Here is a 670-nt window from a genome sequence, read left to right on the forward strand (position 1 = left end):
TGAGGAGGCTGGGTAGAAAAATGACTATGAGGGATCTAGAGTAAAATGGGTGGTTGGGTTTTTTTCAAAAGACTTGTAATGGAGACAAGTGTTCTTCCATTGTGAAGAACGAGAATAAAATCCAGATGAGCAGAAAGTTTCCTGACTTGCCAGTGGATTTTTTTTATTGTGTTTTGGCGGTGTTGGCTTGAAGAAGAACCCCGTGACATCTTCACACATGTCTAGCATCTGAATCATATACACCAGGGCTAAGCTTGTATTTCCCTCATGTCATGAATGCRGATGCCATTTGATGGACAGTGAATCGGTCAGAAGACTACCGGCGAGGTCAGTCGACCCATCAACCTTTTTTTTTTTCCCCTGAGACGATAAATGATCAGAAGGGTTTAAAATTACCTGTTGGCCTCCTGGAGGTTAAACCAAGCTGCAGCATTCTGTTAACTCAACACGGGTCTGATGAGTGCTGACTGCAGCTATAAAACCAGCTTGCTTTAAGACTCCTCACTGAGTATGAAGAGTGATATCACTGCTTTTTCACAAAACAGAAGTGATAAGTGATTTCACCTTTATGTCTCGGATAATTCATCTCAAGGAAAAAAAATTGTACACAGAGAAATTTACAGGCCTTTTCCTGCTTTTATATCACAATATTGTATTTTTATTGCCTGTT

This window comes from Austrofundulus limnaeus, unplaced genomic scaffold, assembly GCF_001266775.1.
Source record: "Austrofundulus limnaeus strain Quisiro unplaced genomic scaffold, Austrofundulus_limnaeus-1.0 Scaffold109, whole genome shotgun sequence".
Lineage (NCBI taxonomy): Eukaryota > Metazoa > Chordata > Actinopteri > Cyprinodontiformes > Rivulidae > Austrofundulus > Austrofundulus limnaeus.